The sequence below is a fragment of the Bombus vancouverensis genome, unplaced genomic scaffold, assembly GCF_051014615.1.
Source record: "Bombus vancouverensis nearcticus unplaced genomic scaffold, iyBomVanc1_principal scaffold0030, whole genome shotgun sequence".
NCBI lineage: Eukaryota > Metazoa > Arthropoda > Insecta > Hymenoptera > Apidae > Bombus > Bombus vancouverensis.
Window position 1 is genome coordinate 234,595 of NW_027468921.1, and position 26,621 is coordinate 261,215.

Here is a 26,621-nt window from a genome sequence, read left to right on the forward strand (position 1 = left end):
TTCGCGCCGTGCTTCCCAACTGGGAGGCCTGGAGGGATCGAGGCGAAGCGCCGCTGACCTTCAGGATGACGCAGGTGCTCACCGGCCACGGAGTGTTCGGCGAGTACCTGCTAAGGATTCGGCGAGAGGCGACATCCGTCTGTCGCCACTGCAAGGAAGAGGAGGACACGGCGCAACACACGCTGGAGTTCTGTCCGGCATGGGCGGAACCACGACGCGTCCTACGGCTCGAAATCGGCGAGAGCTTAGCCCCCGAAGCGGTTGTCGCGGCCATGCTCAGAGGGCGCCAGGAGTTCGCCGCCATCCGCACCTACTGCGAGCAGGTCATGCTGGCGAAGGAGCGGGCGGAAAGAAACCGGGAGCGAGCTCACGATCCGTCCAGGACATCGCAGCGCCCGAGGAACACAACGCGCCGCGGGGGCGCGACGCCGCCACCGGCGCCGCCGCGGCCACCACAGGAGCGCGAAAGAACCAGGAAGAGGCGTCAGGGGACGGGGTCCCCAGGATGACGCAGCAGGAGCGAGGCGCTAGGGGGCGTGGTCCCCCCCAGCGGTCCAAGAAGAGCAGGACGCCTCCCTTCGACAAAAAAAGGAGAGATAGTCGCCCGGGGGTAACCGCTAGTAATTCGGGAGAGATCCCGGGTGCATCTCGACTCAGGCGTCAGGACAGGCCACCGTGGAGGTTTTAGCCGGTACGAATCCGGCACTACCCAGCGCCCTCTCCCCGGAGGGCGCGGGGCGCCTATGAAGGTTTTCTCCACGAAAAAAAAAAAGTACTTAACTGAAAAGCTTTGCATGTTTAGGTAGGTATCGAATGGCAAACTAACCGAGCAGCGATGACCGGCTTATTTCTGATCCATACATTTTCTCCATCACACCCATGACGTTCCTTTATTCGATCGCGTATATAATTTTATTTTTTTCAGTGACTTCACTTCACATAAATGAAGATAGCAGGTCGTAACTTTGATTTCTTTTTTCATACGATTCGAGGCGATTCGAATGCCCACGAATATTACACCTATATCGTCGAACGAATTATAAGTTATAATTATAACATAGATATTAGAAAATGGTAGACATACAGTCGAACTCTACTATCGACACATTTTCTTTTTTGTTTTTCTTTTGTAGATATTGTTACGCCGGGCGATTCTCTGCCTGGCCCAGGTCACACACCGCGGGCCAGACGGACACCAGATGTCCGCTCTTCCGTACGGCGTACCCCTCAATAGCCTTAAGCATCCGTCATAAACCCGAGTCACTTGCCTGCTAAGGTCCTTCAAACAAACATCTGTTTCCGAGGAATTTCTAAACACTATTGTCTACCACGGCTGGACAAGGGAAAGTTGGTTTTTCTCACGCACGCTGCAACTTTCCTCCCACTAACCACTTTCTCTCGAGGGCGGTTAAGACCCTTCGTTTAACCAATTAAAAACGAAGCCTATTCCCTCACTCTCCTAAATAACATCGGCACCAACAAATCCGATGGTCCCGTGCGCTAGACATACCCATCCTTAGCTTTCCTCCGACACATCATCGTCTCCCAGTACAGTACTGATTCTACATCCTTCGAACGGTCAACATCCTTCGAGTGGGTTTACACACCCGCAGATCAGTCACTCACTCATCTCGTATATACGCACCAGTGTAACTATCCTCGTTATAAGTTGTGGAATAAACGGTGAAATATAACTTACTACTGTGTCATATTCAATCAACCACCTCTGTTATCTTAACCGAAACAGGGGAACGACTACTTCGCGGCGTCGATTCACCGAATCGTAGCGAGAATTTACGCCTCTCGCTGACGCGTTTTCCTCGCGACCGCGTCTCTCCGCGAACGGTCGTAACAGATATCAAAGTGCAGACGTTGAGTGGAACGTCGAAGATTCGTTTTCTTATTTTGCTAAAGAAAACCTTGTGGGTGTCAAATAAGGAGTCGTAACCAGATGAAGATTCTGCGTAAATTGAACAGAATTTCTGCACCAAAACTGGAAGCCTCGCGATCCAATTTTATCTTCGTCGTTTTTATTTTCTTTGTGGAAGAAATTCTGTACGTAGGATGATCTTATATTTACTCGATAAATATTTAAAATGGAAAGTATAACACGATTTTACACGAAACCCCTTAAATATCGAGTAACGATTGCAAGCGGCTTTTACTTTACGGAATTTTCATTCATCCCTTAATGTACCTTGATAACTAGCCAAATTCATTAAACAGCTGTTTCTCTATCGCGCTAGTTATTTTATAAAATGTCATGTTCGACTAATATGCAAATTACGCAAACGCTGAAATATTTCATAAGATGAGCGGGTTTTACTATTTTCAGAAGATGAAATTTTACGAAAAAGAGCTTTGTTCTTGAAACTCAGGTACACGTAAGTAAAATTTTGCAGTTGTTTTCATACTACATTTCCTTGGATAAAAGATGCCTTATTTTTTTTTATTTTTAAATTACCTTATTTTTAAATGCCTTATTTTTAAATAACCCAATTTGTATACAAATTTTCCAGCTAAATATCTATTTAGTTTTTAGTCGAAAATATAATTAATTTGCCGCAAAATGCGACAAACACGTAGCTTATTAGAATGAGAATGTATCGATATATCAGTAATTTCTGTTGATTTTGATCTATATTTTATTCCAATCGTTGCTTTAGCGAAACGTTAATCCTTTGAATTTTCTTATTTTTTACATCCGAATTTCAAGGAACCAATTACCAATGTAACTGCACCGGTTGGAAGGGAAGCAATTTTATCTTGCGTGGTTCAAGATTTAGCAGAATACAAAGTGAGTCTCTAAATACGATTGATTCTACGCATTCTCATATTACTTTATAACGAATTTGTACTAAACGAGACAATCGTTTTGAAGATTGTTTTGAGAAATTTATCAAATTTATTCTCTAGCGTGTATCGTAATGTTAGTTATTAAAGTGTCGATGATGAAATTTGTTTTTTTAAGCGCTAGCACATTCACAACAATATCGATTATCAACAGAAGGGAAATTTACGTAATTTTCTATAACATAACGTTACAACTTTTCGATCTTTTGAATTTGATAGCAAATCGATACTAAAATTTACTAAAATTTGTTCGGAATGCTGCTTTGTTTCTCGTTGCATGCACGCGCATCTTATAGCAAGCTTGGGCGAACGACTCACGAATAAGTACGACAAAAATTGCCGCGAAATTTTTGGCTGGCCGTTTTGTCTCCGCGTATGTCCTTCGAGAAAACGGATATCTAAATCGCTTTAAATTACCTTAAATGGCAGCGTAGTTTCGGCGCTGATAATGCCTTTTATCGACCAACTGCCACTTGAAAAATTGTCAACGAGGCTAAAAACTGTCACTACGGTCAAAACGGACCCAACTAGCTTGATAACCATCCATTTAAGAATAAAGATCTAAATTTTTTACATTTGTTTTTTCATTTTGGTAATGGTTATCAACCCATGGTTCTTTTAGATAATAAAAGAAACTTTAGCCGTTTCATGAATTTCGATCGACTACTTAGGAAAATTAAATTTCTGCCAGTGTCTAACTTATACATACCGTATTGTTCGACGGAAAATTTGTAGCGCGAGCTAAAATAAGAAGGAACGGTGCAACAATGCAGCTAAACTTCCGTAATCTAGCAAAGAGCAATCCAAGTTTCAAGCGGCCATGGAAATCAAGCGGGAACCGCAACTCCGTCGAGTTGAACTGTCGGCCCGTTCGCGTTAATGGCGGCGCCAACCTATCATTGCCAAAGATATTCGAAGATCCGTAATTTATAGATGGCCGTTAATCCGGATTGGCAGTCTCAGCCAGGCTCGGGTTAACTAAGATCGACTAGTTGTGTTCCCGAAACGGCAAACACTCGAATCTTATCGGCTTCCATCGAGACGGTATTCTTGCCCTTTCGTATCCCATCTTATAATTAGCAGCCGTTACTGCCGACGAACATTTTCGTTCGAGCCACTTCGGCTCGTTCGAGTCGATTCGATCGGCCCTCGAAATTCCATACGATATAGACCGAACGAGATCGACGTCTGCCTGCCTACCTGCAATTTTCCAACCGACGGCGACGGCGACGACGACAACGACGAGTATTCGTTTTTATTCGTCCGCGTAATTTTGTTAATTAATTAACTAACTGCTTCGCTTTGGTGGGCGAGAGGCAGACCCTTGAAGCTTGAAAGATAGTCGGAGATAGAAGGACAAGAGAGGAGAAAGAAATGGAAAGAAGGGAGGGGAGAAGGTGGAAAAAGCGACGAAGAAACAGGGAGAAATTCACTTAACTTTTTCGTGGCCGTTTAACGAGGTCAACGGGTTAAACAACCTTTCTGGATGTCTATGCTCTAGATTGCTTTTTGCTTCCGAGTACTTTTAGTAATATCCTATCTCGTACCTATCTCGACCATCCGCTGGCCAGACGAGTGCCGACTACGTTTGAAAATATCAGTAGCCAGTTTTAAGTAACGGACTTCGATTCGAGCGAGATGAAATATGAAGGAAATGGCGAGGATCCGTTACCTCCAAGTCTTCTCGATTTCTTGTCTTGGCTCTTGGCCGATTCCTTTCCCCGGTCGACACCGATGGAGTCGCTTCCAGAAACAATTACGTTTCATAAAGAGTCGGAACGTTTCTTTTTAAAAATCACATCGACTTTCAATGTAAAACGTTAATTGGCTTTATTTTAAAGGGGACAAGAAAAAGTTTCCTCGCGATGAATCTCGTTCGGCGAAAGGAGAGTCCGGATGGAAAATTACGAATGCTTGGCTTCCTTTGGTAACGCTATAAAGCGTCAGACACGCCGGGCATGCTGTAAAAGAGGTTCAGTTAATTTAAGGAAAACTCCGTTCCAAGAAATGTTTGACCCGTTGAATACCTCTTTTTTTTATCGCGTTTCTTCTTTTTTTGCTTGGTCGCGCAAAGTAAGAGCCCAACCACTACTAACTAACTTGCCTTTTACACCAGATGCTATAAAGCCGACTAATACGATCTCCAGCTGTTTCAACTAGTTTCGCATATTGTACGAAAGCTCCATCATCGCGTTTTCACGTTTAAAGCAGACACGTTAAATTCATGGTACGAAACGAGTCTCGCACAAATTCGCTTTTTGAAAACAGCTTCTATTCTTCCAAACGATGTAGTATCTTCCTTCGTACAGCACTATAGTATATAGAAGTCGTTGCGCGTCTCTTCGAATAAATTTTTCGATATATTATTAAAAATAGGAAAGCTATTTTATCGCATTTTGTACAATTTCGAAATAGTTTAGGCGTTTTCCGTGTAAATAGCGTATCTCGGTAATCGAAAGAAAGTGAAAATCTGACACAGAACGCGACGAATAAGTTTCCACTACAGTTCCGACATTTTCCTTCTCTTCCGCATCATTATCTATCGCGTTTTATCACGTACGATCTTTGCATTATCGTGAATATTTGAGAAACTGTCTCGATGTGCTTGCACAGTGGCTGCTGATACTTGCTTAATTGTCAATACAGATCGCAAACGATAGTTGCATTTGAATCGAATAACTCGTAATAAACTATTCCATCTAGCGAGTTCAGCTTCTATCGTAATATTCGAGCGCGCCAATAAACTCGTTTCATATACGTTAGCTTTTCCGAAACTAGACTAGAAAGTATCGTTGATTTTTGTTCATCGAACGATTAATTCCACTTGACGTACGTCATATTTTACATTTGCACGTCGGTTTCATTTGGTAGATTATAGTAAGAGGGAAAGATATCGAAGGGTATTCGTCCGATCGGGTCGTGTTCCATGAAATTCAAACGAATGTATTTAGAAAGGTCGGCAGTCTAACCTGCAAACGGCGTTACATTCTTCTGGACGAGAGGAATAGGTTATCGTGGCTAAGGGATGAGACATCGTAAAGGGGCGGAGAAGCTAGGTTGGAAGCTAGGAATAATCGCGCCGTTTATAAGCCGCGCCGGTGCATCCCTCGGTCTTCCGGTTATGCATTAAGATGACGGATAACGGTTGCAACTATGCCGGAAATCTGGCAGCATCACGATCTACAGATAACAACGCCTCTCTGGTATCATTTCGTCCATATATACATATAGGTGCAATACGTGGTGAAAATGTTAGCGATTTCAATTAAACATCGATCACAGTCGCCTCTAATCGATAACGCAAATTAAAAACTAAAGTATTGGAAATATGATAACATTTTAACTAGTTAACATCGCGTTAACCGTATTTAAACTTTAAATCGTACATTCCCATATCCACGATATTAATATTTATGGATTTTCATAAACGATCGCTGTACATCATCTTCGGAACGAAACAAATAATAGCGCGGACCTAAAATTCTCTTCTTCGTTTTATAAAGGATGTCAAGTTGCATCGACCGACGTATTAAAAAATATATTATTCCATTAAAAAAAGACAAAGAGCGATTTTTACGTGCTCCCTTACAGAAAAACTAACAACATCGAAATATGACTCCAGCCCCTCCTCCCCGCCCTCGAGCCATTCAACTTTTATTCGACTAGAACATTTGCCGACAGAATCAACGGTATCGAAAGTATTTCAACTGAAATTATAATATTTCGACTCTTTGGTGACTCGCTATTTGGAGAACGACGATATACATATTCGTGTGACAGGGTGTCATTTTTTACAAATTATTTTATCGTAATTTCTCTATTCGGGAAATAATTGCTTTTAAATGTTCTCGGTGTCAATGGTGCGTGATTTTTTAACTTTTCACTCTTCGATGCAGCAGAATACGTTTCAGATTGGATTCTACTTACATTTTTCTCCCCAATCACGTGAAAATGCATTCACACAGTGGTTCGAGCGCAATTCATGCGTTTGAAATGGAAAAGATTTTTATTTCATCTAACGAAAGAGCTTCGATGCATACAGACCAAACTACTCTTTTTCTCTAACACTAGGTTCCCGAATGGTTCGCTCATAAGCAGTCATTTATCGACGAAACACGGTGTACGATGGAACCTCGTAGCAGGCTGTGTAATCGTCCTTCTCCAAATAGTCTTCAAATTATTCGAAATATATCGAAGAACGATTTGGAAATCGATTTCGGTGTTATTCGTTTTTGCATTCGAATAAGTTATTTCATACTACGTCGGATTTAGAAAATTCGAACGTCGTAATTGTCTCAAATAAATGTGAATTCTGTAAATCAAAAAGCAGAAGAAGCTGCTGTGTCCAAATAAACTTTAACGCATCTTGTTTCCTTGTAGGTGTACGTTCGCAAGCAAGCACGATTTCGTTCTCTATTTTTATCTGAAATTTAAAAACTATGTCCGTTTAAAGTCGCGTCCGTGTGAAAATTGGAAAATATCGGCACACGTTCAATCGTAATCCGACATTTTCAATTTCGAAACATTTATTAACATGGTAAATGTCGTCAGAGATTCCGCTCCAATAACGTTTGCATAGCGTATAAATGTATTTATCGAACTGTTTCTTCCAACAATTTATTTTTGCTTTCCTTTTGAATTGTAGAAATTTAAACTAACGAATACCAAATCAAAACCTAGTACGTATACCTACAGATTTAACGACTATCTAGGTAAGAAACACACGATAAGTCTCCTTTCCCGTCTTTTGTAGAAGAACAATTTCAAAATTCCATAGGTCGTCGATCAGTCGCATACCGAAACTGTCTTTGCATTTGACATTATTATTAAATATGTGTTTTGAACATTACAAGTAACTAATATTAACTAATATCAAGTAAAGATTTATATCTATATCTTTGAATCTATCCATCGCTTATTTTCTTCTTCGACTATTTCGTATTAAATTCACTTCGTTTCAGCCACCAAGTGACAGAAAAACCAACGTCGGAAATCAACGAAAATCAACGAAAATCATATTTTTCCCAATTCTTTATACTACTATATAATGACAGCGGAAATATCATCCGTCGACAATGAAAACTCTACAATTCGATTACTCTTTTGTCAAATCGAAAAAACATTTCACTCGATAAATCGTTTCCATGCCATTTTGTACTGAAAATGTTTATTACGTGGGAAAACAAAATGTACGAAATACGATAATTGGCGTGTTTACTTCATCGTACGCGATCAAACATCGTGTGACGTGTACTCTCGTACGCTAAGAGTTGCTCTGTTTGTTATTGTTATCGTCATTCCGGAAACTCTCTAATTCGCCTTCGTACAGCAAGGTCTTCTTTCGACAACAGAGTCTGCAGCTGTGCTTCTCTTAGAAAATAGGTGGTTAACGATTACAGGCTTGCGAAATTTTTATCTCGATCGGTACATGACTAAAAATTCGATGAAATTGAATCTGATATTCTCCTATTTATACACCCGTTATTTTCAAGCGTTTGATATACGGAAAATCAGAGAAAAGAATACGATAGGTGTATAAATATGTACACAGAGGCAGGATAACTCAGAAATACAACGATTGTTAAATGAAAATCGAAAACGCAATTAAAATGAAAGTCGGTTATTTCGTTAGTGCGCCGTTTCCATCAAATACGGACGCTATAATCGAAATCGGGAAATATGCGTTCAAGTTGACCGGAAACTATTTTATACGGTTATCCGGTTTAACAGTTTGTGCGTTTAATCCAGCAGAGGCGGAGGAGTGTCATTATATAACGGCACGATAGGATCGAGCTAGAGAAATGATTGAATTGAGTGAGAGGGTCTCGGATTAACAGATGCATCACTGCTTACAGAGAGCCATGATTAATCCGTGGCCCGAAAACCAATGAATCGAATGGCCTTCAGGGTGAGCTAGAACGAAGACGATGTTTGCAAATAGGGATTGATTTGGGGCAATCTGATGCGTCGTAAACCGACGATAGAATCTACGGTACAAATCTAGTTCTCAATCGATTACAATCGAATTAACCAAACATCGAAAAAAAATCCGCACACTACCACCGTTGCACAAACGTTACGCACAATTGTAAAAGGAAATGTGACTCCTTCTGACAATTTGACCGCATATACGGTAGTGATTCGACCGAATAAAAATAGAAAAACAAGCCAATTGTATTTGGGAATTTAAATTGAAACTTTAATTTTCAATAATTGAAAATTTATTCCCTACTGAAACGTTCGTTTTCGCGAAATTGTCGCTATCGAGTTGGTTGAATTTCAAGCAAAGTATCTTAAATATCAAATTCCTTTCGATCGCAAACGCACGCACAACTTTTAAATATAGCCTCGATTATTTTACCAAAGCTTTTCAACTTATTTTCTTTCCGCTCGATTCGTAACCAAAATATCAGAGAAAAATAACTATGACACTTACAAAGTGATACATCACTTTTTTACCGTTAGATTACGGTTATAAATATCGATTCTCCCATTAGACTGATTTTTAATCGTTTCGCTCGATATATTTCCATTGACCACAACTATAAATTTTCCACCAGTTTAAACGTCGTTTTAATGGTAAAATTTCTTCAAGGTTAATCCAGGTTAAAGCAGGTTACACGAGAAACAATTAAAAACATAAAAAAACACTCGCTCTTTAGACTTTATTAGAAAAATAAAATAATGGAAACGATATAAGAACGATAAATAGCGGTAAATCAACTAAATTCTTGTTTAATCTCTAAATCCTCCGATGTATTGCGATAACGGTCAAGCGTTTCGTGTAGATCGTTTCAGTTTCATCATTTACGTCGCATATAACAATAAATGTAAATAGGATAAAACTTTAAAACGAGTTACAGATAACTACCATGAATCCAACAATCGTCGAATACTCGTCCATAGGTTATTTATCTTTGTATTAATCGCTGCCAAAAATCACGCAAAACCAACTGAAATAACTTAAAAAGTATCATAGCTAAATATGCTGAATAGATAATGGATACCCTACGAATAAATACAGATAAATATAAGTAAATATTAAAAACATAAATTAGAAAAATCAGTACTTGAGAGGGTTCCGAAGAGAGAGAGAATAACAAAAAATTGCTTCTATCCGCTTGATAGTCATGATCGGAAGAAAGCATCGTTGGAGCGAACGGAATCCGTTGGAAAGTCTCGGGACGAAACAACTTGGAACGGCGAACGATTAGCAAACGATAAGCAAACGACGACCAAGGAACCAACTTCTACGGAATAGAATCGCTGAACGTTCCTGAATTAAGCAAGATCGTAGTTAACGCTCTCTGTTCGCCGAACGTGCGGATCCACAGACAGCCCTACGCTTGGCAATTAAAATTCAAAGCACGACGATACCTCTCTGGCGGAAACGTAAACCCTGGCAGAACCTATGACCAACCGGTTGCCCGTTATACCTCGCAGTAGGAACAAAGTCTCCTTGGTCTGGCAATACCGGTACTTACTCCGCCATAATACATACACGTACCCGAAGCATCGAAGAAAACACTGCTTGTTATCCAACGCGTCTCCACTCTCGGAGCTCGTTGATTCAAGATCGCTTTGAAACAATTTCCGTTTTGCAAAATCGATTCGGTTACGGTAAAAACGGCAGAAAGGTCCCGTCGAGCCGAAGATTAACTTAAATTTTTCACCCGGTTTGAAAGACAATTAACGGATCAAGCGTGACGCCGATCACCAGAACACTTTCTATTTCTATCTCCGTTCGTATGTAAATATGAAACATTCGAAGAAAAACGAAGTAAAGATCTTAGATTAGATCTCTACGTATAAACAATTTATACGTTCAATATCCTAATAAAGATCTCGTCGATTATATAAGAAAAAATGTTCCTTCACTTTGTATTTGTCGTACAGTTTACTTATCGTTACTACTTAAATATTATTGGATCTACCGTGTATTTCGGATCGATTAACTATTTCTGTATAATCTACTAGGGCAGACTGAATAATTATTATCTTTTGAATATATTATTCGATCAAGTAGCAAGTTTGTTATTCCTTATAAAAGGAAGAACACTTGCAAATAGATCTTAATAGAATGTTTCAATGTGTCATTCTGTATAATCAACTGGTGGTACATGTATCTGTCTTTCTTCGCGAGATTCATTCTCCGAGAAAACCGAACGGGTATCTATAGTTGGCGTAGAATTGTGTAAATTTTTACTTCAACGTGAAACATGGATTCTCAGAAGTACGAGCATCAACAGTGAGGTCGAAACTTTCTCGCGTTTTGAACTATTTCATCGAGAAATGAGAAAAAATGTATCAATAATATGGTCGTTAACGGGATGTTAAGACATAAACTATGCAAACTGCTAGAATGTAACCGGGATGCCGGCTAGTCGGTTGCTAACGAACTCGAAAGTTCTCCGCAGCGAGTTTCTTTGGGACGAGTAAGCTCCATCGGACTAACGCGAGTTTTACGTAACGTCGAGAGGTTCGCCTCGTGAACGCGTAATTCAACTCGCTAATTTCCAAGCGATTGAGGCGCAGCCAGGCGAAACAAAAAAATTACCGAGAATTCGTTGAACGCTTTGACGTGCCACGCGATAAACGGAAGATTAATACCGTAATCGTGACACGCTCCACTGGCGGCCAGAAAAGTAAATATTTGAAACGTCTAATACTCGCAGAATATCGCCTTTACCCGTCGCTGTAAAAGTCGTCCTGGCGAATATCGAGCGAAAGATACTTGGAACCTCAGTGTCACGATTCGCTTAGTGTAATTAAAACTCGTGTAATAATTGATGGAAACTTGGGAAATCTCGCATTCTGCGTTTTTGCGAAGCGATCGCGTCCCATAGGAATAGAAATTTTTGAAAGTATTCGAGTAACCGGTAGTTAACTGGATCGGGACAAATCTAGCGTTGAAAACGACTTTTACAGAAATTATTTATAATCTTTCTTTCGATTAAACGACGATAAGAAAGAAGAAAAAAGAGAGGAAAGAAGGAAGAGGGAACTAACGAGTCAATGTGCGACGAACTTTTCCAGAGTGCAGCTGCTATAAAGACAAAGAAGAACGTCCTGAGCAATTTTACCCAACAAAAAGTATAGCGTACACATTGCTCGGAACAATTAGGGGATCGCTGTTGTGCAAGTACGTATGATTCGTACGATATCGTAATAAAAATCGCTTCTAGAGCAATTAGATTTTTAGATAATTATTTAAAAAATGTAAAGTGTTTAAGCGACAAGGAAAATGATCCTGAAATAGTTCTACTGGAATAGTTCTAGTCGAATAAAAATACCACGTATAAATTTAAAACGTTTAAAACTTCGAATCTACCAGCTAAATCGTTGCTTTCCTTCTATCGTTCAATTTCTATCCCTTTTCTGCCTTTTTACTCCCTTTTCGCAAAAAGGCAAATTAAGGGAAGAGGAAGAAACGACGAAAATCGTTTCGCTTTGTTCGTTCGTCGTCGTACAGCGTGGTTCGCCAAACCGTAGTTATCGTAGAAATACAGAAAAAGGATATATTCTGTAGTATTCTGTAGTAGCGGTAATTACGAATACAATGGAATTTTGTTTCGAGTCTCGTGGGACAAATATGCATTTAGATCGAACATTAGCGGAGAAATCAGCTGATCCTTATCCTTTCTAGAATGGCGTATAAGCGGAATAACGCGAATATTTATCGAAGAGGTGTTTATCGAAAGCGAATAAAGAAAGAAGCGTATAAAGTAGGTAAAAGATCGAATAGTTTCACTTTCTTTCTGCTATGCTAATGACAATATCATTCGTTTTACAGCGTTTAATAACAATATTTGTATTAAAAACGGCGTGGCAATAATAGGACAACGTTCCGAGAAATCTTTATCGTCTTCCGTTTGATTATTTAATTCGTTCTTTCCTTCTTCTTCTATTTTTCTTTTTACCCTGAGTTTTTAGGAGATGAAGATGCGTGTGCGCATCGCGGCATAAAATGTATGAGACCGTACAAGTTATTTTTACGTTATTTATTTGCAACGAAAACCCGTAACAAGATTAAATACTTAACAGTCATTCTATGGCTGCGTACTAAGGTATGATATAATACGATATGATATATGATATCGGTTGCACGAACTCGTTATTCTTATATTTTAGTACGCTATTCGTCAGCAGTAATTATTTGTTCGGCAATAATTATACAGATAGTGGAGAACACTTCGACGATTTCAATAACTTTGAACATATCGTCGCTAACACTCCGAACAACTTTTACCTATACGCGTTACAATGGTGCGGCTGTAATTTCCAAGATAATACGCATCGAGTATAACCGTAACCTAAAGCCTCGAGCCTCGTCCACGCCGACGGACATTGTCAGCAGACAGTCTACGTATATTGTTGTACGCCGACAGTCGATAGACAACGTACGCAGGTTATCTGAAAACAATGTCGTTTAGTCTAGTATATACTCGTGGAAGTGCGCCGTGATGCCACGAGAAATAAATCTAGAAGACAGTCTTAAGATAAATCTGGAAGAGGATTTAGGAATTTTGTAAGGATGGTGAAAAGTGATTTTGAAATTTTATTAGAAAAAATTGACCCAAAAATGAAAAGAAACGTGAGAATCGTTGCCGAAAGGAAAGAAAGGTCGGCAAAAGAAGAGAAAATCACAGCAAAAGCAATCTGTCAGCATAAAAACGATTAAAGATTAAATCGAACTGCGTGTGTTGTCCGATCGCTACGTTCTTCCCCAGACGTTGTCTCTTATTTTCCATCCTTGGATGTCTTTCCATTAACTGCGGATATACGTCTACGGACAATTTTCCGTCAGCACAGAATTAGGTTTTCATCCGCGGAGTGTGGAATCGGATTTTGTCTCGCGTTGTCTACAGATTTTCCACGAAAGACAAATGCGCACTGTCTGTGACACGTGTCTGCGAACGATCGATGGTCAGTGACAATAAGTAATAAATAATCGTCCGTTGAAATGATTTGGCGATCTTGCCAAGTGTATGCTTCCGATGAATATTTTATAACTTGTATAATATATATTTTCAGATTCGTTTCAAACTTTGCCAATATAATCAAGACGATCGTGTCTCGTTACGGTACCGATAAGATTTCACGATGTTTCGTGTACGTAACGAGTTTCTATCCACTGAACGCGTTTGTCATGTGTTAGGTAATTATACTGCACTTTGTTCTCGTCCGAGTTAACCCGGAGTAACTTGTTCGCGATAAATTTATCGAGAACGCGATGAATAAAGGAAATAAAAAGGGCATTGTTACAGGCGATGAGTAAACTCGCAGCTAGCATCTTCTAGTGCGTTACACACGAGAGCGTTATAAAGCTACCTATGGAAAACCTGGCGTTTTTGTTCCTTGGGGCGGAGCACTGTATGAAAATGCATATAAAGCTAAGCAATTACGTAAAATATAGAATTTAGAAAAATTTAGTAAAATCAAAATACGTAAATGTCGTTACACTGATATATGTATATACGTGCTTACATACAAATAATAGTAAATAACGTAGACGGTACGAACGGTTAAACGACATTTCTACGTTGGCAGAGATATTTAGCGGTACGTAGTAAATACGAACTAAATAAGCAACCTGATGTAAAATTTTTACACTAGGAGGCTGAAAAATAACTCTAATATGATAATCTCATCAAGAGACGTATATGTACTTGTCTGCGTATTTTATTACATGAAATAAAAGCGAGTTAATTAAACTCTCCAGAATGGGGCAAATTTTTCTTCTGAACAAGGATGCAGTTTAATACCAAATAAAGAGATAAAATAATATTATATCGTTGCGACCACTTAACGAATACGGTGTAAAACGCCAATGCCTACAGACACATACCTGTACGCGCATCGCGACGGAAGATTATTAATTTAATCAAGACGAACGCGCTTCAACTATATCTCTCTCTCGTCGATCTAATACCAGTAACAATAGTATACTCACAATTTTATCGATCTTTGCGATTTAACCCTGTCTTTTGTACTGGTTCTTCGTTGTACAAGCTACGGCCTAGCTGCATGTACAGCGACAAAACCGATCGACACCACACTACGCCACAACAAACAAACCGTGATCTATGGCCGCGTCCTAAAGCAACTTCGTATTTCTTGCTCGTCCAGAATGCATACTTTCGTAATAGAAGTCATAGCTCGTCGACTTCTAAGGTACAAAAGTGGCGTACGATGATCGCAAAAACTATCAGGCCCTACATTTCATTTTTATAGGACAAAATTTTTGTTTCTAATGTCATACGCTGTTAAATTACAATCTGTTATCGGGAATAACGATAAATAATAATGATAAAAAATGGTACACTAAAGTGATAATAAATTTAATACAAAACTCGAAGCAGCTTGCTTATTGTCTCGTCGCGTGTTGGAGCCTGGTGACCGTTTCGTCATTTCGTTCGGTTCGATCGAAAATTACTTGCTCTCTGTTCTTTCTATTCAAAGAAACGAAGCAATTACGCGACGTAAAGTTAAGGGGAGAGGGGACATAAAGATGATGTAAAATAACAAAAACATTAAATACACGACGGTAGTGCTTTACTATCTCGTTTACCGAGATAACATTTTTTACGACTTTCCTTCTACGTGTAGCAGTTAAGCCGTAGATCCAAGACCGTGCACATTACCGCACATAAGACGGTACAAACTGGACAGAATATTGGCTCGTACGATGCACTTGAATCACTTTCTTACTTACTTGGATTTTTAGTGTGCATTCCTGGGAACGTTTCATCATCGATCGTAAATGTGATTACCGACAATCGCAAAGACCAGGAAATGTATCTTGTGTTAAAAGTAAAGTATTCGCAACTACGGATCGAATTAAATACAGAAACACCGTAAAAGATACGTTTTAACAGATTTCCGAACAAAGAGTAAACCAACGGGAAATTTTTTTAAAGTAAAACGCGAATGTCTCGAGGGAAGAAAAATTACTTTGCTCGATATAGGTACATTGTTTTATGCATAATAACGCATAGTAAGACGGTAATAATAAAAGAGCTTTTGCTTATACGTTCTTTTTGAATATATTTTAAATATATCTACATCTGTTTAAGCGTAAGGTAAATTTTTATACGGTAAATATGCTTCTACGTAAATTTTGTAATTTTCTTTATTTTTCCTTTTTTCCTCTCTTTTAATTTTACCAAACAGTTCGAAAAGATTCGAAAAGGCTTATGCTAAAATTGACGGGAGTTTATAAACCAATATCGTTGCTATCGTACTCGATATTCTATCGTACACTTAGCTTAAAAACAGTCTGCAAAGTTAAAGATAGAATACGGCGTCTTCTATAAATCTTAAAAATTGATCTTCTTCGAGACAACGGTTCGCGCAGAAAATTTTTGCCTCTCTGCCTCTTTTATTTAGCTTTCGGAGAAGAATTACCTTCATTTATTGTGTACTACGTACGTTGGAATATCTAGCGTGCTGCACGCATAAAATATATTTGATTTGAACCACGTCCCGAGAAATGAATTTCAAAGTAAACGTTCGTTCATCATTTGGTACGGAGATCTTCAGCCGCGAATAATAAATTTGTTTGAAACGTAGTCCTCTAGAATTCTACGTTTCAGTATGCTAGTATTTATGTAACGGACCAAGTTCGATCTCTATTCCTTCGTGTACAATTGGAGCGAGAGAATGGGAAGGAAACTTTGGTGCCGAATCTACCAGCAGATGGCGAATCTAAATGGAGATTCTAACGAAGCTGTACATTTTATCGGTAATTTTTCCAATTCCCGAATAGTTATCGAACCTAGACGAATTTAACGGTAGTAAAATTACGACAACTATGATAATTACGATATAAAGATAGAAATAAGATATAAATTCTGTAACCACGTTTTAATAAATTCATCGATCTAACGAAATTCATCGATAAAACGTTAAATTTCGCTGCTTTTATTCGGCGACCTACTTAGCGATCACAATTTTATAATATACGTTTAATCAGCTTATATTCTAAATGCCTTACGATTTCGACGGCGATTCGCGCAACGTAAATGTCGTGCGTTCGGATCATGAATCGGTACATCGTCTCTATTTGATCTTCATCGTTTTGTGCATAACTGGAACGGGAATACGTAAAGGAACCTTTGACTCGGGGTTTGTTGAAGAGGCAAAGGATAAGCGGTGACGAGGATTACCAACGCCACACTTGTATGACATTTCGTACTGACATTTCGGGAGATTCCCCCGGGATCGTGGTTAATGCTCTGCCAGCCGTAGATTACTTTGAAGACCATAATTAACTTAATATGCTCGTCATTATGACAAGTTACAGTGGATCTCGCGTATTATCCATTCTGATTAATTGCACGACAAACATTTCGAATGCCACCACTCTTCCTTTTACTGCTCTTCAAATTTTCATTCGTGTTTTACGATCTCTAGTGATTCTGTTTATGCGATCGAACTGATCGTGCGTAACGTAAGAGATACTACGTTTATCACAGACATAGCGAACATATCGACATTATAACATATCAACGCGTGAAATACGAAATAATTCTAGAAACTGTAAATTTCATGGAAAATCGATTCTTTCCGAAGCAACGTCCGTTCGAATTATTTTCCTTGTATCGTTGCACGAGTGAACCAATAACGCTTCGTTCGATGAATTGTCATAAAATCTTAACATAATCTTAACATGGCGAAAATAAGCGTTGTCTCGATCTTTCTTACTCGACTATAAAATTCAAAGTTGTTACATTTTAATTGTACGACGATGGTCCTATCGTTTCAATTGTTTCAAATTATTCCCGATTACTCTGAATCGTATTTTAATATTCCTACCATATTTACAATCCTTTCCATCGAAGTATATAGATCTGTTTATTTAGAATATACTATTGGAGAGATCTAATGATTGATTTAAATTACAACGTATAGTTCTCAAAGTACGCGAAATTACACGTAGGTTAGAACGGATACTTCCTTCTTCGCCTTTTCCTTACCGGCAGAAATTTTATTCTATCATCAGCGTTATTTTGACCATTATCGATTCCATGAACTAAAGTCAATTCAACCGATAGAGACCGTACAGATTAAAAACACGTATTTTAATCTCCGCAGGATCTAAGGAAGAGAAATTTCATATTTTCTTCCCCCCTTTTCCCTCCGTTTTCCTTTTAATATTTGAAAATGTAACCAAGCAATACGAAGCATTTACCTGTCGTTAATGAAGTTACGGCAGCGGCAAGTTTCAAAGTAGCTCGGTATAGTTATCGAACAACTTAAGAGTGGTTCCCGTGAACGCGAATCGACCCTGGAAAAGTTGAGGGCGGGAAGGCTGGGACAGCTCGCTCGGCGGTTAGGGTTTTGCTAACTTTATTTCAATACAGACGGAACGAAGTGAAACGTTTACTAGTCTGATGAAAGCTTCGATTCAAAATTCGTTTCTGCCACTCAAACTGCTGTTTCGATGCACAGGACGTTTCATTCTTAAACGTCAACTCGATTTTCTTACTCATATCGAACGGACATGTAAACGAATAGCTCGCACTCGAAACGTTACTCGAGAATACGAAAGGAACAAATCGTCGTACAGCGAAAATTACGACGCGATAAGAATAATGACTATGACAGTATATAGCGATATGCAGCGCGATATACGTACATTGAGTTACAAAATTATTTGCGCAGAATTATTTTCGAAGATATATTAGAAATTGTTTAAGTAACAAAACGACACAAAGGACTTTTTAATAGTTGTTATTTAGAAAGAGATAATTAAGATTCCGAACAAACCGAATCGTAAAGGAAACCTGCATAGATATCATAAAGAAAACGATGATTTGTACTTACGAAGCAACGAATTACACTAAAACTATGCTGGAGTTACAAAGCGAAAAGGCTGTTCTATCGAATATTAATTTTGCTAGAACGATACCTTTTGTAAAATCCTGAATTTGCGAATAATTTTCTAGTTCACTGTACGATAATAATCTCTCTAAAGTCGCTTCGAGATTGAAATTATTTTATCAACTTTTACTGTTTTACAACGAAACAATTAGTTATTGGAAGTATCGTTTTTCATTTACCGAAGTAGTCGTAGAAGGTTCGAATCCTTACGAGAAGTAACGAGACGCAGTGTACAGGGCGGTTGGTAACTGATGGTACAAGCGGAAAGGGGGTGATTCTACGCGAAAACTCGAGGTGCCTTTAAGGTTACTCACGGTAACGTACGTCACATTCTCGATTTATATTTTATATTTCTCATTCCCTGGTACACGAATTTGTCGAATTCCCTTCGAACAAAAGATACGACTCGCGTTGAAGCGATCGAAGCCACAGTTCTAAAACTAGTCGGCCACGTTTTCAAAAAATTAGTTTTACTGGTCGAAGCTAGTTTGATGATGTTGGAGGGTTAAGGGAAAGGGCATAATCACGAAGGCGCAGAAATCCGAAGCTGTGATCTGGCCGTCGATCGAAGTTGGCCCTTGTCTTCCACCGCTGTTACTTATCTATCGACGGCCAAGTGACCAATCAAGAAGTTCGAACGAGAAACGGAAATTGAGAAGTGGAAATTGAGGCGAATGTCTCGCGATCTGTGTTCCGGACGCCGAAAAAGCTCGAAAGACTCGCGGAGTGGAAGTCGTCGGCTACGACACGCTTCTGTGTCCCGTGGAAATGAGTAGTTGAAATGGTAAACGATGTAACTGGCAGAATTAAAGATCTTCGATACGAACGAACGGCGCATCTCGGTTAATTTTAGTGCCTACACAGTCGATCATTGACATTGTATTACAGCGCTCGTTATTCGCTACGTTTACCACGAATCTATAACAAATTTTATTCTACCTAGTATCTTACGTTGCGAACCTGTACGGAGGCTGTCCCGGGGTATAACAATCACGCATTGCCCCTATATTTCATCGGTGTAATAAGCCAAGAAATGGTCGAGTGTTAACGATATTTATTTCCCAATGCTTGACAGATGTTACGTATCGTATTATATTATAGAGAAAATTATTTTATATTTAATTATTTTACAAATGTAACGATGTAAACGAAAATTACGAAAAATCCGTGAGATCATTCGTGAACAGAATTCTTATTTCACTGCCACGATGTAATCGAGAATATTATAAGCTTCGGTATTTGTGTGTCTTCTATGGTAAACAAATAAACTCCGCAAATCATACAGTTCAATTAACTTTTATGACACGGTGATTCGATAAATAGAATATGAAGGAATTTGAAGGATCGCAATTGTCCGTGACGATATTAAAAATACGAATCTCTATAGGTTAAGGATTAATGTTTCTCTCAAGGATTAATTAAGTGCAAAATCGAATTTATGCAACCATGGCATCTACACGTATTGAATATCTGTATTAAAACAGATTTTAGACAATGTCTAAGTTATAATCTGGTAACGAAGGTACGTCATTCTCTTAAAGTTGCAAACGTCACGAAAGTTCAGAAACTTGTCCTGTATGTCCCAACTATGTTCTGACAGAGAATTTTCTCTTTTTATTCTTTCTTCTTCGTCGTACGTACGTTGTACGATTGTAAAATTAATTTCGAGCAGCGTTCACCTTACAATATATTTACTTGTATGAAAATTCGTATAATAAGCGAATTGAACACTGGTGGAAGCGTATTATCGAAACCGCTGCTATTGCTAGAACTATAATAGAGAACTGGGATTAAAGCGGTATCATAAACATATGGACGAGAGAATATTATCACATAAATTCGATAAAATAACTTTTAATAACGCATTAATTTCACCAGCGGCACCTGTACGTTTCTAGTAATAGTAAGAAATATTAAATAACTCGGTGTTACAACCTGTCCTCGAACGAGTAATCTCAAAACTGTACCGTTGTACTGTATCGTTACTCGTTTGTTTATTTACGCGTCGAGATACCGCGCTTCGACAAGGTCGAACAGGACATCGTTCGTCAAACGTACCACGCCACGTTGTAGAAGCGAAAACACGGAGCGAAAGATCCGTCCGATTAGTGGAGGCTGATTCATCTCGAACGGTGCCCTCACGGAAGCGCAAGTTGACGGAAAGTATACAGAGATCCAAGACAGGTGGAACTAGTCCAGGACTCTTGGATGCAGATATCAAACCTCTCCGCCTGTAAATCTGCCAGAGACCGGTGTGAAACGGTGGGTGGCTGGATTAGGAGGTAGAGGTCGAGGACTGGTCGACCACCTAGTCGGAAGCGCGGCATGAACTATTGCATTTGATATCCAGGCCGATGAATGGAAACGGTGAAGCCATATCCACGCTTGGCGCCATCTCTGGCCACGATGTACGCGAATGTAGGTATAATACCCCTGCATGCTTCCGCCAAGTATGATAACCAAGTATTTACGGCTTCTCTTGCGAATTTCTGTAATTTACGGAGACAACCGTCCTCCACCGTCCTCCACCGTCTACAACTATGCGTCATTGTTATTTTTAATGCTCGCCACTTGCTGCAGCCTCTTTCCAACGCGGGCTTCGCCCCTGCAAATAACGCACACACTGTTGAAGTCGAGCGACGAGAAACCGAATGTTTGTTTCGCTAGTTTAATAGCTCTTCGTCCAGGTATGCTATCGCGCAAAACAGATTTTCGCCATATGCGCGACAACTATCGGATATCTTGAACCTTTAATGCTTGTTACTATAAAAATTTTACGTATATATCGAGAATGACAGGTTTTACGAATAGCGAATCAACGACAAATTCACTCTCAAAATGAAACGACACTTCGAATACATCGATATTTCAATTTTACATCGACGAGTCAAGAAACGAATTAAGCGAATGACACGTGTTATTACAAGCGTTATCAAGTAAATGTACATAAATCGAACGAAATAGGAGCCCTGTATCGAAGCGTTAAATATTTCATGTAGAAGCACAAAATGTCGACACAACGGGTGGAGATGTATTATTTAAGATACAGTAGAGAGGATGGCATATACATGTAACGCTTTTAAGAAAAAATTGGCATTAACGTTTGCGTAAGAAACGATTTGCATCGTTCGGTGATCCTTATATTCGGTTTATCTTTGAAGATACGTAACAATTTTTTAAGGTTTTAAATAGGTTTTATTTCCAATAGGTTTAATAAAAAGTAATTCTTAAACGATAATTTCGTAAATGAATATTTCAAGTACTTCACGTAGAATCATAATAAACGAACATACCGAGGAAAAGCATCAGAGATACGATAGAATTTCATTTATCTAATCTCTATTTATTAGGAAATTCTAATTAATGCTTGATTAACTGCGCTTCTGCCAATTGAATCTACTTATCTGAACGCAAACTCCTATTATACGAACGAGAAATTCTAGTCGGCACGAAGAATTAGCGAACTATTATATAAACTTTGGTTATAGAAATAAAATTTGCTCTTCGACGGATATAAACAAATGAAATGAAAAATTAAAATCGATTTGCTTTGTTCGCCTTGTTTGCTTTGTTCGCCTTGTTTGCTTTGTTCGCCTTGTTTGCTTCGTTCGATCGATGAAACTTTCAACACGTATTTAAAGATATTCGGGATAAAGTATTCGCGCAATATTCGACACGAAATAGTCTATTTGAACGTTTAGTATCATTCGTCACGTTTAAGATTACCGTTGCGAATCTCGCACATTTATCCAATGCTAAAAGGAAATGTTTCATTTATTAAAAATCTTATTATTATTAGACGTTATTAGCGATTTATTCGAAGCTAACTTGAAACTATCGATTCTTTTTAATAAAGTTACTTGCGTCCCGACATGAATATCACCCACTTTTTATTAATTCGTTGTGTAATTAGATGTCGTTTCAGGATAAATGTTATCAATAAGCGTAACCTGTTTCATATATCCATATAATTAAAAATTTTTTAAAGTCAAGATATTTATTCGCTAAATCCTAATAAATGGAAAATTTATTAAATGGATCGCAAAATTTTTTATGGCTTTTTGTAATAATTCACACGATAAAAATTAATTTCGCATGAAAATTATTTAGCAATTAACGTACAATAAACGATGAGAACGTTCGATTAACAATGATCGTGTTGAACGATTTTGTTAAGTACTAGCAGAAATGATAATTGAACGATACTGTGTCCACTGAATGAAACAGATGGAACAAAACGTTTCAGTTAAAGACCAATAGTGTCTGCAGACTCTTTGTCGATACACGAGGGCTAATACTGTTTTATCGATGAACGATACCTTTCTTTATTGACCATTTACGAATGTTCCATTCAATTGCTGCAATTAATGTCGGACTAAGAGCAATAATCGTCCAGATAATGAATTCAGCATTCCATTATTCAGCAGAAATTTAAAATAAATAATTCCCTTTCAATGCAGTCGAATATACAGCGTTTCTCACAACTGGGCCAAACCATAGCTTCAAAATGATAGATGGTGGAAAATTTTATGAGGCAAAATTGAGCGGTTTCGAGTAGTGCATCGTACGGTATTATGGTATTATGCGGTTGCTATGGCAGTGGAAACGTTTAAAGGTGACCTCTATTTTTCTTCCTTGTTTAAATTAAGCTGTGTACGAGATGTACGCGAAGAGATATACATGCAGCTTAATTTAAAAACGATCTATGTTTATATACTAATGTTTGTATACTAATATCGATCGATGCGTTTCTTTTTTTTTTTTTCTTAAAAAAAACTATTAAAGCGAGTACTTGATCACCGAGGTTCGAAAATTTGCTAAATTCGGATCTATTTGGTTTATAGTATGTATAACAGAATCGTCCGCCGATCGTCTGAATCTATAGATCACGGAACAGGAACAAATACGGTACGTCTCTCGTTGACTGTTTCGTTAGCCAACTTTCCGCTCGTGCGTATTACGTATTTGAGTCTGAAGGTAATTCATTTAAAAAGTATTCTGATTTCGATCGTTGTAAACCTTACAAATGCAAGGCAAGGAACATATACGCTGCAGATTACCGTTTAACGTCTTTCTTTATATTCTACGTATTTTCATAGGCATTTGCTACAAAATATATCGAAACGATATGTAAAATTCCCAATAAACGTGTAGTGCGAAGTTTTAGCCAAAAAATAGTTTACGTGCGACGTTATCGTTTATTTCGATTCTTTGTTTATCTGTCGATCAACGATAATTATATTTACTTAACAGGATTTGTAAAAATTATACTTAAATGATTGTAAGTACTCGCGTGACACGGAATATACAGTACTCGTTACTAAGCCGCTTCTAAAAAATTGTGACTATTTGATATTCGCAAAATTACCATAGAAACGGCTCATTCTCGAACAAACATTACTCCGGAGGTAAGAAAGCCGCTATATTTCCGGAGGAAAACAGAAAGAGTTGGCAAGCGTGGCAGTTGCGTGCCATAGGCAAAGTCAGAGGCACGTCGCTGTAAAAATTACAGGACCAAGAGATATCCCGCCGGATAAATGTTTACCCGACGAAACAGCAATTCCATTATCCTTCGCCTTTGAAGGCGAACGAACGCGCCGTAAACGAAAATATTGCCCGAGCCAATAGTAAAGCTCGTGTGCACATAAGCGTGGAAATAAGCGTGATCACATGTTGGTAATCGTAGCACAAAGGGGTGAATCGAAAATACAGGTACGCGTACGGACGATTCAACCCTTCACAGCCGGAATATAACTTCAACGGGGTGTCGGTCCCCGTTGTGAATGGTCTTCCCGTATCTTGCCCTTTTTTACAAACAGATCACATCTTAACAGGTTGATTTACTGCGAGCCAACGGTTACGCTTTTGCAGCTGCATGCGCTCGCGCGTAGCCTTTTTAGCGTTCCCATTCCCCGCCCCTCTCTTCTTTTTCACCGTTTCTTTGCCGACCAGCGCCAAAGTGCAGCCAACAAGCAGAATATTTACTTTTCTTTGGTGCTGCAAATTTTTTCGCCTGACTAGACCGCGAGTCTACCGGAAGCTCCTTCGACCGAAAACGTATCCAGGGACACGTTCTAGAATCACGTTCTTCTCAAATTACCGCTAATGAAATCGATATATTAGCGACGGAAAAGATATAACATAGGATTCTCGACGTATTAGATTCGATTATTAGATTAGATTAGAGTGCAGGTGTAGAAATATTTACCTATAATTTTGAAGTAACTGTGACGTTATCTATGGATCTATAGTTTATAGATATAACGGTGTTGGTAAAAAATACAATGGAATTTTTAATGTATCGTATCGATGTTTATCTAAATTTATATTTTTTCTAAATACACCTAGAGAAACGGAACCTAAATAGAGATTTATTTCGAGAATTCGTTCAAAGTTTAATTCGTTCGAAAGCAGCTTAAATAACATAGACGCTAGTTATCGCAATAGAGAACAAACTGTCTAAAATAATACAATAACGTTTCTATGTTACAACTGCTATTCGAAAAGTGAAAAGCCACAAATTAAGTGGTTTAAGAGCATTTACGGGAAATTACAATCACGGGGGTTGGATATGTCTATGAAGTCGCAGATTATACACGAATTCGAGTACATAATGTTAAGCGTGTGCTCGTAAACAGAACTTCAACGAGATCCAATAATTGGAATTTGAAAACATTTTCCGTCGAGTCATCGAGTTATCGACGTTGTTGGGAGACGCACCTTAATTAAACGCGATTCAGTTAATTCTGCTGGCATAAACACGTACCATTCTTACTATTGGCAGATCGTAAAGAATTATCGAATCATAATCGATATTTTGTTCACTTCGACCGGCTAACTTCCTCCCATTCCTAATTGAATCGTGAGTTTTTTCATTTTTAAGTTTCCGTTGATTCTTCCGTTGAAATTGGTCATAAAAATGTAATAATTTCGATAGAAATCGATTACGTTTAATCGCGTTTGTATTATTATGTTAACGTAGATAAGAAAGAAACGTAAGACACAATTTTAGTCGACCATTTCACGCAACGCTAAATGGTGCCATGACGCTCGTGCGCGACTGCGTTTCTAAAACACAAACCACGCGAGGCGACGCAACGTCGCGATCTATATCGAAGGATATATTTTGAGAATCCTAAGCGTAAAAGATCATGGGTAGCTCCAGGCGAACCACCGACATCGACTACAAGACCAAATCGCTATGGGCGTAAGACAATGCTCTGTGTTTGGTGGGCTCAAAAGGGTGTGATCTATTATGAGCTGTTAAAACCTGGCGAAACCGTTAATACCGAGCGCTACCGACAACAAATGATCGATTTGAATGAAGCTTTGCGTGAAAAACGACCAGAATATCAAAAAAGGCAACACAAAGTAATTTTGCATTCGTGATAATGCACCATCACATACAGCAAAACCGGTCAAGGAAACGATCGAAGCGTTCAGTTGGGAAATACTTTCGCACGCGGCTTACTCACCAAACTTGGCTCCGTCCGATTACTATTTATTTGCATCGATGGGACACGCACTTTCTGACCAGCACTTCGCTTCTTACGAAAATATACGAAAATGGCTGGATGACTGGTTTGCCTCAAAAGGGCGACAGTTTTTTTGGCGTGGCATCCACCAATTGCCAGGCAGGTGGGAAAAATGTATAGCTAGCGATGGGCAATACTTCGAGTAAAATATTTTTAATTATTTTTCATACAATAAACGTGTATTTTCTATACACAAATTCCGGTTTCATATTTACATACCTGGCATACATTATGCGATGTTCGAAATACCAAAGAAAAGAAAAAAAAACGAACGGAGGTAGTAGAACATAGATACTTCGTTGTTCAATGAAAATATAAAGTACTTTGCGAATGACAATTGCAATTGTA

The 26,621-nt window shown here is 38.7% G+C and overlaps 1 long non-coding RNA gene across 1 annotated transcript in view; it reads right to left on the reverse strand.

The window, feature by feature from the left end:
- LOC143304330 (uncharacterized) overlaps positions 1-14,897 on the reverse strand; it is a 47,314-nt gene extending 32,417 nt beyond the window's left edge. Inside the window, exon 1 of the long non-coding RNA XR_013061047.1 lies at positions 14,807-14,897. This is a non-coding gene — a long non-coding RNA (uncharacterized LOC143304330). The remainder of the gene's footprint in view (positions 1-14,806) is intronic.
- Positions 14,898-26,621: the final 11,724 nt, after the last annotated feature.